Source organism: Ambystoma mexicanum, chromosome 2q (genome assembly GCF_040938575.1).
Source record: "Ambystoma mexicanum isolate Mex_15411 chromosome 2q, UKY_AmexF1_1, whole genome shotgun sequence".
Lineage (NCBI taxonomy): Eukaryota > Metazoa > Chordata > Amphibia > Caudata > Ambystomatidae > Ambystoma > Ambystoma mexicanum.
Window position 1 is genome coordinate 322,220,442 of NC_090924.1, and position 13,420 is coordinate 322,233,861.

Here is a 13,420-nt window from a genome sequence, read left to right on the forward strand (position 1 = left end):
AGCGCAGAACAAAATCACTTGTACAGGCCGCTTCTGCAAAAGCATTACCGCTGTAGAAAGCAGTGAAAAGGTGAGGCAGTGTGCAGTCACCCCTGATCGGCCACGATCGGCCAAGGACCTCTCTATGAGAGCTGAGGTTGGAGTTTTTCTGTACCTCGGTAACTTAGGGAGACATGGCTAAAGGGATCCTCAATCAACGGCCCAGCCTTTGCTTTGTGGCCTGTCCGAATATTTCTGTTCTCCAAATTACCTGCTGCTGCCCAGGTGTCAGCTGTTGAGATGGAATGGCGTCCCAGGGATGATCCTGGCAGATGATTTGCATAGGCACACCCCCTCTCCCTCTGTCTTAGCCCTGCTTACTCCACAATAGCAAGTATCTGGGGAAAATATAGTGGCCGAGGTAGGGTAGCAGTAACTAGCCAATCTGAGAAAGTAAATCTGGGGCGCTTGGCGACCTGTGGGGAACAACTGCAGAGCTCAGTGCCCAGAACGTTGTGGCACAGGGAGGAGGTCTGTGGGATTTCAGTAACGTAGAGACATGCAACCTGGTCGGGAGTGCTTCAGGTCTCCTTCCTTGCATGTTCCAAGCAACTCAACAAAGCATCAACAGGCTGAGATACCAGCCAATGAGCCCCTTTCCACTTGATTTAAAGCCTAAAATCTTTTCCATGCAAACACATAGCCCCCAAATATCATATTTTCTTTGTTTTCTCTCTCTCAGTCTCTCTCACTCCCCCTCCCTCCTACTCTCCCTCCTTCCCGCCCTCACTCTTTCTCCCCCCCACACACCTCCCTCTCCCTCTCACTCTTCCTCTTCCTCTCCCTACCATTCATTTTAAGTTTTCATGCACTGCAGCACATTGTGACAATGGTATTTCACAATGAAACTGTTTGAAAGTTACAGAAATCAAAAAAGAAATCAACAAACTAAAAGCAGCCAAATCCAGAGTACAACGCTCCGCTCCAATTAAAGATTAAGGCCTAGAAGCAAGTAAAGCTGTAGTTCAGACCGATGTTTGCAAATAGCACCTTAAAGCAGTTTACGCTGGAGTGCACAACAAGGGGGAAAGTGATAATACTGAGTTTGGTAAAATGGGATAAAAAAAATCAAAAGACGCGTGCCACTTCTAAAAGTGCAAGCCAAGAAATTGAAGGCGACGGGGCTGTTCATTCAGTCAATAGGACTCACAAGTAAAAGGCTCCTGAGGCATTAGTGTTGAATTTGGCTCAAAATGTATTGTGTTGTCGTGTAATATGTATGAACATACAATTTCAATCTTCATTAAAAAAGATGTATTAAAAAAATAAAGCCTTGCAAATTAAGAAAGTTTCTGTCCTGTCATGTGCCAAAAATAGTGAATGCTTTACGAATGTGCGTGCCATCCTTTAGAGCAGGGGCCAATTTAATTTTCCCATTATCATTCCAATATTAGTACATGTGTTGCTGAAGCAAGCGCAAAGGGAGAGTCAATCAAACCATTGATTAGGACCTCCAGTCAAAGGTTTGCCATACCAAATGTCCTTATGTCAGAGGGCAGAAAGTCAAAACACCATTTAGATATCGGGTGGTATGAAATGAAGAGGCAAACAACAGTGAATAAGCATTCTTTGCTGCTGTATTGATCTGGTCCTAAAGGGGTTGGTTTAATGCCAATTATATTTAAAGATTCATGCTCCAGGGTGCTTGCAAAATGACACCAACCCCCTCCCCATCACAATGGCTGGGTGATGCAAGCCTGAGAGCATCACAATAGACCCATAGACATGAGAACAACTCTGTACCTCTGAGTGTATGTGGGCCCATGGCCTGTATCAAGGACAAGGCAGAACAGGAGGTGGCTTATGGCGCCAGTTCCAGAGGCTGTCCAATTGATCCCTGTGAGCAACAGATGTTGGACCATCCTTTAAGAGATTCTGAGGCTGATTTCAATGTTAACTTTGCTGCTGATTTTAGGATTGGTCAACCTTCGACCCAAATCTAGTTTGCTTGGATAAGCCCTGGAAATCTTTTACAGCTTGTACTGGTGGGAGATGATGTGGGTTTATCAAGAGCAACGGGATATGAGGCATGTGTGCCACAAAAAGCAGTTCTAGGATTTTTTATAAGAAAGCCGCTTTAAGAAGGGAAGTTTGGACAACCCTACTGAGAGCAAAAGTATTACACAAAAGGTAAGGGGGTCAGTGGGTCAACGGATAGCACATTTGACTGTGAGTCCGTTTATTGTAAGTCCAAATACTACCAGTTTCGACATTTCCCAGGCTTTTTGTTTAATCTCTTAACAGACCCATTCCTATGTACCTCTGTTTTCATTGTAAGCGAGGGACATACCGTATGCCTTAAACATTCCTGGGCTGCGAAGACTCTATGTAAAAGAAAGAGTAGCAGACAGCTTAATAAATCATCAGCAGGACCCTCTAGACCTTCCCCAAAAAACATAAAATGATTTCTCTGCATGTATGTGAGTTGAGCAGCGCAAGTAGTTTGGTTAATGTCAGTGGATAAATGTCACTTTCCCACAGCGCAGAACAGAATCACTTGTACAGGCCACTTCTGCAAAAGCATTACCGCTGTAGAAAGCAGTGAAAAGGTGAGGCAGTGTACAGTCACCCCCGACCCTTCACTGCCCTGATCGGCCACGATCGGCCAAGGACCTCTCTATGAGAGCTAAGGGTGGAATTTTTCTGGAGCTCGGTAACCTAGGGAGACATGGCTAAAGGGATCCTAAATCAACAGCCCAGCATTTGCTTTGTGGCCTGTCCGTATATGTCTGTTCTCCAAATTACCTGCCGCAGCCCAGGCGTCAGCTGGTGAGATGGAATGACCTACCAGCCAGGATCCTGGCAGGTGATTTGCATAGGCACATCCCCTCTCCCTCTCTCTTAGCCCTGCTTACTCCACAGTAGCAAGTTTCTAGGGAAAATACAGTGGTCGAGGTGGGGTATCAGTAACTAGCCACTCTGAGAAAGTAAATCTGGGGCGCTTTGCGACTTGTGGGGAACAACTGCAGAGCTCAGTGCCCAGAACTTTGTGGCACAGGGAGGAGGTCTGTGGGATATCAGTAACTTGGCGACATGCAACCTGGTTGGGAGTGCTTCAGGTCTCCTTCCTTGCATGCTCCAAGCAACTCAACAAAGCATCAACAGACTGAGATACCAGCCACAGAGACACTTTCCACTTGATTTAAAGCCTAAAATCTTTTCCATGCAAACACATAGTCCCCAAATAGCATATTTTCTTTGTTTTCTCTCTCTTCATCTCTCTCTACCTCCCTCCCTCCCTCCTGCCCTCTCTCTTTTTCCCCTGCCCCGCTCCCTCTCCCTCTCACTCTTCCTCTTCTCCCTTCCATTCATTTTAAGTTTTCATGCACTGCAGCACATTGTGACAATGGTATTTCACAATGAAACTGTTTGAAAGTTACAGAAATCAAAAAAGAAATCAACCAACTAAAAGCAGCCAAATCCGGAATAATGTGCTCAGCTCCAATTAAAGATTAAGGCCTAGAAGCAAGTAAAGCTGTAGTTCAGAGCGATGTTTGCAAATAGCACCTTGAAGCATTTTACGCTGGAGTGCACAACAAGGGGGAAAGAGATAATACTGAGTTTGGTAGAATGGGATAAAAAAACAAAAGAAGCGTGCCACTTCTAAAAGTACAAGTCAAGAAATTGAAGGGGACGGGGCTGTTTATTCAGTCAATAGGACTCACAAGTAAAAGGCTTCAGAGGCATTAGTGTTGAATTTGGCGCAAAATGTATTGTGTTGTCGTGTAATATGCATGAACATACAATTTCAATCTTCATTAAAAAAGATGTATTAAAAAATAAAGACTTGCAAATTAAGAAAGTTTCTGTCCTGTCATGTGCCAACAATAGTGAATGCTTTAAAAATGTGCGTGTCATCCTTTAGAGCAGGAACCAATTCCATTTTCCCATTATCATTCCAATATTAGTACATGTGTTGCTGAGGCACATAGGAATGGATCTGTTAAGAAATTAAACAAACACCTGGAAAAATGTTGAAACAGGTAGAATTTGGACTTACAATAAACTGACTCACCGTCAGATGTGCCATCCCTTGACCCACTGACCCCCTTACCTTTTGTGTAATCCTTTTGATCTCAGCAGGGTTTTCCAAAGTTCCCTACTTAAAGAGGCTTTCTTATAATAAAAAAAATCCTAGACCTGTTTTTTATGGCCCACATGCCTCATATCCCGTTGCTCCCGATAAACTCACATCATCTCCCACCAATACAAGCTGTAAAAGATGTCAAGTGCATAGCCAAGGAAACTAGACGTGGGTCAAAGGTTGAGCAATCCTTAAATCAGCAGCAAAAATAACATTGAAATCAGCCTCAGAATCTCTTAAAGGATGGGCCAACATTGATTGCTTGCAGGGCGCAATCGGGCAGCCTCTGGTGCTGACGCCTTAAGGCAAGCGCAAAGGGAGAGCCAACCAAACCATTGATTAGGACCTCTGGACTTTCTGCCCTTTGACATAAGGACATTTGATATGGCAAACGTTTGACCAAACACAATTTAGATGTTGGATGGTATGAAATTAAGAGGCAAACAGCAATACACCAGCATTCTTTGCTGCTGTACTGATCTGGTCCTAAATGGTTTGGTTTAATGCCAATTATATTTAAAGATAAAAAGATTCATGCTCCAGGGTGCTTGCAAATTGACACCCCCTCCCCATCACGATGGCTGGGTGAGGCACGCGTGAGAGCATCACAGCAGACGCATAGACATGAGAAACACTCTGTACCTCTGAGTGTATGTGGGCCCATGGCTGGATCAAGGACAAGGCAACAACAGGAGATGGTTTAAGGTGTCAGCACCCAGGCTGCCCCATCGTGCGCTGCAAGCATCAGATGTTGGACCATCCTTTAAGAGATTCTGAGGCTAATTTCAATGTTAACTTTGCTGCTGATTTAAGGATTGCTCAACCTTCGACCCACGTCTAGTTTGCTTGGCTAAGCCCTGAAAATCTTTTACAGCTTGTATTGGTGGGAGATGATGTGAGTTTATCAAGAGCAATGGGATATGAGGCATGTGCGCCACAAAATGCAGGTCTAGGATCTTTTATATGAAAGCCACTTTGGAAAACCCTAGTGAGAGCAAAAGGATTACACAAAGGAAAGGGAGTCAGTGGATCAAGGGATAGCACATCTGACTGTGAGTCAGTTAATTGTAAGTCCAAATCCTACCCGTTTCGACATTTTTCCAGGCTTTTTGTTTCATTTCTTAACAGATCCATTCCTATGTACCTCTGTGTTTTCAACAGAGTTTTCATTGTAAGGGAGGGACATACAGTATGCCTTAAACAGTCCTGGCAGGGAAGACTCTATGTAAAAGCAAGAGTAGAGTACAGCTTAATAAATAATCAGCAGGACACTCTAGACCTTCCCCAAAAAACATAACATTATTTCTCTGCATGTATGTGCGTTGAACAGCGCAAGTAGTTTGGTTAATGTCAGTGGATAAATGTCACTTTCCCACAGCGCAGAACAAAATCACTTGTACAGGCCGCTTCTGCAAAAGCATTACCGCTGTAGAAAGCAGTGAAAAGGTGAGGCAGTGTGCAGTCACCCCTGATCGGCCACGATCGGCCAAGGACCTCTCTATGAGAGCTGAGGTTGGAGTTTTTCTGTACCTCGGTAACTTAGGGAGACATGGCTAAAGGGATCCTCAATCAACGGCCCAGCCTTTGCTTTGTGGCCTGTCCGAATATTTCTGTTCTCCAAATTACCTGCTGCTGCCCAGGTGTCAGCTGTTGAGATGGAATGGCGTCCCAGGGATGATCCTGGCAGATGATTTGCATAGGCACACCCCCTCTCCCTCTGTCTTAGCCCTGCTTACTCCACAATAGCAAGTATCTGGGGAAAATATAGTGGCCGAGGTAGGGTAGCAGTAACTAGCCAATCTGAGAAAGTAAATCTGGGGCGCTTGGCGACCTGTGGGGAACAACTGCAGAGCTCAGTGCCCAGAACGTTGTGGCACAGGGAGGAGGTCTGTGGGATTTCAGTAACGTAGAGACATGCAACCTGGTCGGGAGTGCTTCAGGTCTCCTTCCTTGCATGTTCCAAGCAACTCAACAAAGCATCAACAGGCTGAGATACCAGCCAATGAGCCCCTTTCCACTTGATTTAAAGCCTAAAATCTTTTCCATGCAAACACATAGCCCCCAAATATCATATTTTCTTTGTTTTCTCTCTCTCAGTCTCTCTCACTCCCCCTCCCTCCTACTCTCCCTCCTTCCCGCCCTCACTCTTTCTCCCCCCCACACACCTCCCTCTCCCTCTCACTCTTCCTCTTCCTCTCCCTACCATTCATTTTAAGTTTTCATGCACTACAGCACATTGTGACAATGGTATTTCACAATGAAACTGTTTGAAAGTTACAGAAATCAAAAAAGAAATCAACAAACTAAAAGCAGCCAAATCCAGAGTACAACGCTCCGCTCCAATTAAAGATTAAGGCCTAGAAGCAAGTAAAGCTGTAGTTCAGACCGATGTTTGCAAATAGCACCTTAAAGCAGTTTACGCTGGAGTGCACAACAAGGGGGAAAGTGATAATACTGAGTTTGGTAAAATGGGATAAAAAAAATCAAAAGACGCGTGCCACTTCTAAAAGTGCAAGCCAAGAAATTGAAGGCGACGGGGCTGTTCATTCAGTCAATAGGACTCACAAGTAAAAGGCTCCTGAGGCATTAGTGTTGAATTTGGCTCAAAATGTATTGTGTTGTCGTGTAATATGTATGAACATACAATTTCAATCTTCATTAAAAAAGATGTATTAAAAAAATAAAGCCTTGCAAATTAAGAAAGTTTCTGTCCTGTCATGTGCCAAAAATAGTGAATGCTTTACGAATGTGCGTGCCATCCTTTAGAGCAGGGGCCAATTTAATTTTCCCATTATCATTCCAATATTAGTACATGTGTTGCTGAAGCAAGCGCAAAGGGAGAGTCAATCAAACCATTGATTAGGACCTCCAGTCAAAGGTTTGCCATACCAAATGTCCTTATGTCAGAGGGCAGAAAGTCAAAACACCATTTAGATATCGGGTGGTATGAAATGAAGAGGCAAACAACAGTGAATAAGCATTCTTTGCTGCTGTATTGATCTGGTCCTAAAGGGGTTGGTTTAATGCCAATTATATTTAAAGATTCATGCTCCAGGGTGCTTGCAAAATGACACCAACCCCCTCCCCATCACAATGGCTGGGTGATGCAAGCCTGAGAGCATCACAATAGACCCATAGACATGAGAACAACTCTGTACCTCTGAGTGTATGTGGGCCCATGGCCTGTATCAAGGACAAGGCAGAACAGGAGGTGGCTTATGGCGCCAGTTCCAGAGGCTGTCCAATTGATCCCTGTGAGCAACAGATGTTGGACCATCCTTTAAGAGATTCTGAGGCTGATTTCAATGTTAACTTTGCTGCTGATTTTAGGATTGGTCAACCTTCGACCCAAATCTAGTTTGCTTGGATAAGCCCTGGAAATCTTTTACAGCTTGTACTGGTGGGAGATGATGTGGGTTTATCAAGAGCAACGGGATATGAGGCATGTGTGCCACAAAAAGCAGTTCTAGGATTTTTTATAAGAAAGCCGCTTTAAGAAGGGAAGTTTGGACAACCCTACTGAGAGCAAAAGTATTACACAAAAGGTAAGGGGGTCAGTGGGTCAACGGATAGCACATTTGACTGTGAGTCCGTTTATTGTAAGTCCAAATACTACCAGTTTCGACATTTCCCAGGCTTTTTGTTTAATCTCTTAACAGACCCATTCCTATGTACCTCTGTTTTCATTGTAAGCGAGGGACATACCGTATGCCTTAAACATTCCTGGGCTGCGAAGACTCTATGTAAAAGAAAGAGTAGCAGACAGCTTAATAAATCATCAGCAGGACCCTCTAGACCTTCCCCAAAAAACATAAAATGATTTCTCTGCATGTATGTGAGTTGAGCAGCGCAAGTAGTTTGGTTAATGTCAGTGGATAAATGTCACTTTCCCACAGCGCAGAACAGAATCACTTGTACAGGCCACTTCTGCAAAAGCATTACCGCTGTAGAAAGCAGTGAAAAGGTGAGGCAGTGTACAGTCACCCCCGACCCTTCACTGCCCTGATCGGCCACGATCGGCCAAGGACCTCTCTATGAGAGCTAAGGGTGGAATTTTTCTGGAGCTCGGTAACCTAGGGAGACATGGCTAAAGGGATCCTAAATCAACAGCCCAGCATTTGCTTTGTGGCCTGTCCGTATATGTCTGTTCTCCAAATTACCTGCCGCAGCCCAGGCGTCAGCTGGTGAGATGGAATGACCTACCAGCCAGGATCCTGGCAGGTGATTTGCATAAGCACATCCCCTCTCCCTCTCTCTTAGCCCTGCTTACTCCACAGTAGCAAGTTTCTAGGGAAAATACAGTGGTCGAGGTGGGGTATCAGTAACTAGCCACTCTGAGAAAGTAAATCTGGGGCGCTTTGCGACTTGTGGGGAACAACTGCAGAGCTCAGTGCCCAGAACTTTGTGGCACAGGGAGGAGGTCTGTGGGATATCAGTAACTTGGCGACATGCAACCTGGTTGGGAGTGCTTCAGGTCTCCTTCCTTGCATGCTCCAAGCAACTCAACAAAGCATCAACAGACTGAGATACCAGCCACAGAGACACTTTCCACTTGATTTAAAGCCTAAAATCTTTTCCATGCAAACACATAGTCCCCAAATAGCATATTTTCTTTGTTTTCTCTCTCTTCATCTCTCTCTACCTCCCTCCCTCCCTCCTGCCCTCTCTCTTTTTCCCCTGCCCCGCTCCCTCTCCCTCTCACTCTTCCTCTTCTCCCTTCCATTCATTTTAAGTTTTCATGCACTGCAGCACATTGTGACAATGGTATTTCACAATGAAACTGTTTGAAAGTTACAGAAATCAAAAAAGAAATCAACCAACTAAAAGCAGCCAAATCCGGAATAATGTGCTCAGCTCCAATTAAAGATTAAGGCCTAGAAGCAAGTAAAGCTGTAGTTCAGAGCGATGTTTGCAAATAGCACCTTGAAGCATTTTACGCTGGAGTGCACAACAAGGGGGAAAGAGATAATACTGAGTTTGGTAGAATGGGATAAAAAAACAAAAGAAGCGTGCCACTTCTAAAAGTACAAGTCAAGAAATTGAAGGGGACGGGGCTGTTTATTCAGTCAATAGGACTCACAAGTAAAAGGCTTCAGAGGCATTAGTGTTGAATTTGGCGCAAAATGTATTGTGTTGTCGTGTAATATGCATGAACATACAATTTCAATCTTCATTAAAAAAGATGTATTAAAAAATAAAGACTTGCAAATTAAGAAAGTTTCTGTCCTGTCATGTGCCAACAATAGTGAATGCTTTAAAAATGTGCGTGTCATCCTTTAGAGCAGGAACCAATTCCATTTTCCCATTATCATTCCAATATTAGTACATGTGTTGCTGAGGCACATAGGAATGGATCTGTTAAGAAATTAAACAAACACCTGGAAAAATGTTGAAACAGGTAGAATTTGGACTTACAATAAACTGACTCACCGTCAGATGTGCCATCCCTTGACCCACTGACCCCCTTACCTTTTGTGTAATCCTTTTGATCTCAGCAGGGTTTTCCAAAGTTCCCTACTTAAAGAGGCTTTCTTATAATAAAAAAAATCCTAGACCTGTTTTTTATGGCCCACATGCCTCATATCCCGTTGCTCCCGATAAACTCACATCATCTCCCACCAATACAAGCTGTAAAAGATGTCAAGTGCATAGCCAAGGAAACTAGACGTGGGTCAAAGGTTGAGCAATCCTTAAATCAGCAGCAAAAATAACATTGAAATCAGCCTCAGAATCTCTTAAAGGATGGGCCAACATTGATTGCTTGCAGGGCGCAATCGGGCAGCCTCTGGTGCTGACGCCTTAAGGCAAGCGCAAAGGGAGAGCCAACCAAACCATTGATTAGGACCTCTGGACTTTCTGCCCTTTGACATAAGGACATTTGATATGGCAAACGTTTGACCAAACACAATTTAGATGTTGGATGGTATGAAATTAAGAGGCAAACAGCAATACACCAGCATTCTTTGCTGCTGTACTGATCTGGTCCTAAATGGTTTGGTTTAATGCCAATTATATTTAAAGATAAAAAGATTCATGCTCCAGGGTGCTTGCAAATTGACACCCCCTCCCCATCACGATGGCTGGGTGAGGCACGCGTGAGAGCATCACAGCAGACGCATAGACATGAGAAACACTCTGTACCTCTGAGTGTATGTGGGCCCATGGCTGGATCAAGGACAAGGCAACAACAGGAGATGGTTTAAGGTGTCAGCACCCAGGCTGCCCCATCGTGCGCTGCAAGCATCAGATGTTGGACCATCCTTTAAGAGATTCTGAGGCTAATTTCAATGTTAACTTTGCTGCTGATTTAAGGATTGCTCAACCTTCGACCCACGTCTAGTTTGCTTGGCTAAGCCCTGAAAATCTTTTACAGCTTGTATTGGTGGGAGATGATGTGAGTTTATCAAGAGCAATGGGATATGAGGCATGTGCGCCACAAAATGCAGGTCTAGGATCTTTTATATGAAAGCCACTTTGGAAAACCCTAGTGAGAGCAAAAGGATTACACAAAGGAAAGGGAGTCAGTGGATCAAGGGATAGCACATCTGACTGTGAGTCAGTTAATTGTAAGTCCAAATCCTACCCGTTTCGACATTTTTCCAGGCTTTTTGTTTCATTTCTTAACAGATCCATTCCTATGTACCTCTGTGTTTTCAACAGAGTTTTCATTGTAAGGGAGGGACATACAGTATGCCTTAAACAGTCCTGGCAGGGAAGACTCTATGTAAAAGCAAGAGTAGAGTACAGCTTAATAAATAATCAGCAGGACACTCTAGACCTTCCCCAAAAAACATAACATTATTTCTCTGCATGTATGTGCGTTGAACAGCGCAAGTAGTTTGGTTAATGTCAGTGGATAAATGTCACTTTCCCACAGCGCAGAACAAAATCACTTGTACAGGCCGCTTCTGCAAAAGCATTACCGCTGTAGAAAGCAGTGAAAAGGTGAGGCAGTGTGCAGTCACCCCTGACCCTTCACGGCCCTGATCGGCCACGATCGGCCAAGGACCTCTCTATGAGAGCTGAGGTTGGAGTTTTTCTGGACCTCGGTAACTTAGGGAGACATGGCTAAAGGGATCCTCAATCAACGGCCCAGCCTTTGCTTTGTGGCCTGTCCGAATATTTCTGTTCTCCAAATTACCTGCTGCTGCCCAGGTGTCAGCTGGTGAGATGGAATGACGTCCCAGGGATGATCCTGACAGATGATTTGCATAGGCACACCCCCTCTCCCTCTGTCTTAGCCCTGCTTACTCCACAATAGCAAGTATCTGGGGAAAATATAGTGGCCGAGGTAGGGTAGCAGTAACTAGCCAATCTGAGAAAGTAAATCTGGGGCGCTTGGCGACCCGTGGGGAACAACTGCAGAGCTCAGTGCCCAGAACGTTGTGGCACAGGGAGGAGGTCTGTGGGATTTCAGTAACGTAGAGACATGCAACCTGGTCGGGAGTGCTTCAGGTCTCCTTCCTTGCATGTTCCAAGCAACTCAACAAAGCATCAACAGGCTGAGATACCAGCCAATGAGCCCCTTTCCACTTGATTTAAAGCCTAAAATCTTTTCCATGCAAACACATAGCCCCCAAATATCATATTTTCTTTGTTTTCTCTCTCTCAGTCTCTCTCACTCCCCCTCCCTCCTACTCTCCCTCCTTCCCGCCCTCACTCTTTCTCCCCCCCACACACCTCCCTCTCCCTCTCACTCTTCCTCTTCCTCTCCCTACCATTCATTTTAAGTTTTCATGCACTGCAGCACATTGTGACAATGGTATTTCACAATGAAACTGTTTGAAAGTTACAGAAATCAAAAAAGAAATCAACAAACTAAAAGCAGCCAAATCCAGAGTACAACGCTCCGCTCCAATTAAAGATTAAGGCCTAGAAGCAAGTAAAGCTGTAGTTCAGACCGATGTTTGCAAATAGCACCTTAAAGCAGTTTACGCTGGAGTGCACAACAAGGGGGAAAGTGATAATACTGAGTTTGGTAAAATGGGATAAAAAAAATCAAAAGACGCGTGCCACTTCTAAAAGTGCAAGCCAAGAAATTGAAGGCGACGGGGCTGTTCATTCAGTCAATAGGACTCACAAGTAAAAGGCTCCTGAGGCATTAGTGTTGAATTTGGCTCAAAATGTATTGTGTTGTCGTGTAATATGTATGAACATACAATTTCAATCTTCATTAAAAAAAGATGTATTAAAAAAATAAAGCCTTGCAAATTAAGAAAGTTTCTGTCCTGTCATGTGCCAAAAATAGTGAATGCTTTACGAATGTGCGTGCCATCCTTTAGAGCAGGGGCCAATTTAATTTTCCCATTATCATTCCAATATTAGTACATGTGTTGCTGAAGCAAGCGCAAAGGGAGAGTCAATCAAACCATTGATTAGGACCTCCAGTCAAAGGTTTGCCATACCAAATGTCCTTATGTCAGAGGGCAGAAAGTCAAAACACCATTTAGATATCGGGTGGTATGAAATGAAGAGGCAAACAACAGCGAATAAGCATTCTTTGCTGCTGTATTGATCTGGTCCTAAAGGGTTTGGTTTAATGCCAATTATATTTAAAGATTCATGCTCCAGGGTGCTTGCAAAATGACACCAACCCCCTCCCCATCACAATGGCTGGGTGATGCAAGCCTGAGAGCATCACAATAGACCCATAGACATGAGAACAACTCTGTACCTCTGAGTGTATGTGGGCCCATGGCCTGTATCAAGGACAAGGCAGAACAGGAGGTGGCTTATGGCGCCAGTTCCAGAGGCTGTCCAATTGATCCCTGTGAGCAACAGATGTTGGACCATCCTTTAAGAGATTCTGAGGCTGATTTCAATGTTAACTTTGCTGCTGATTTTAGGATTGGTCAACCTTCGACCCAAATCTAGTTTGCTTGGATAAGCCCTGGAAATCTTTTACAGCTTGTACTGGTGGGAGATGATGTGGGTTTATCAAGAGCAACGGGATATGAGGCATGTGTGCCACAAAAAGCAGTTCTAGGATTTTTTATAAGAAAGCCGCTTTAAGAAGGGAAGTTTGGACAACCCTGCTGAGAGCAAAAGTATTACACAAAAGGTAAGGGGGTCAGTGGGTCAACGGATAGCACATTTGACTGTGAGTCCGTTTATTGTAAGTCCAAATACTACCAGTTTCGACATTTCCCAGGCTTTTTGTTTAATCTCTTAACAGACCCATTCCTATGTACCTCTGTTTTCATTGTAAGCGAGGGACATACCGTATGCCTTAAACATTCCTGGGCTGCGAAGACTCTATGTAAAAGAAAGAGTAGCAGACAGCTTAATAAATCATCA

General features: G+C 44.2%; 3 non-coding genes across 3 annotated transcripts; all 3 read right to left on the minus strand.

Annotated features, from left to right (window-relative positions):
• Nucleotides 1-1,348: 1,348 nt before the first annotated feature.
• On the minus strand, nt 1,349-1,455 carry LOC138570505 (U6 spliceosomal RNA). Its single transcript, XR_011303546.1, has one exon. It is a non-coding gene; the product is annotated as a U6 spliceosomal RNA (small nuclear RNA).
• Nucleotides 1,456-6,847: 5,392 nt separating this feature from the next.
• Nucleotides 6,848-6,954, minus strand: LOC138570506 (U6 spliceosomal RNA). Its single transcript, XR_011303547.1, has one exon. It is a non-coding gene; the product is annotated as a U6 spliceosomal RNA (small nuclear RNA).
• A 5,409-nt stretch (nt 6,955-12,363) lies between these two features.
• On the minus strand, nt 12,364-12,470 carry LOC138570507 (U6 spliceosomal RNA). Its single transcript, XR_011303548.1, has one exon. It is a non-coding gene; the product is annotated as a U6 spliceosomal RNA (small nuclear RNA).
• Nucleotides 12,471-13,420: the final 950 nt, after the last annotated feature.